Genomic DNA, 222 nt, shown 5'->3' with positions numbered 1-222 from the left:
TGACACATACCTGATGGTAGTTCAGATATGAATTGTTCTATTTGTAGTATTAAATGGTGGCTGTTTGGTTGAGTGTTATTTATTTATTTATTTATAATCCTGCTGCTTCTTTTCAGTGTTAGACCTTTTTTCTCAAGACCTCTGCAATTGGCCCAGGCATGCTGTCAATCATATTCTGGGCCAAACCCTGACTGATTGTCAGAATTTGTAGGATTTTCGATG

This window comes from Denticeps clupeoides, chromosome 17, assembly GCF_900700375.1.
Source record: "Denticeps clupeoides chromosome 17, fDenClu1.1, whole genome shotgun sequence".
Taxonomy (NCBI): Eukaryota; Metazoa; Chordata; class Actinopteri; order Clupeiformes; family Denticipitidae; genus Denticeps; species Denticeps clupeoides.
This window is presented reverse-complemented; position numbering follows the sequence as displayed.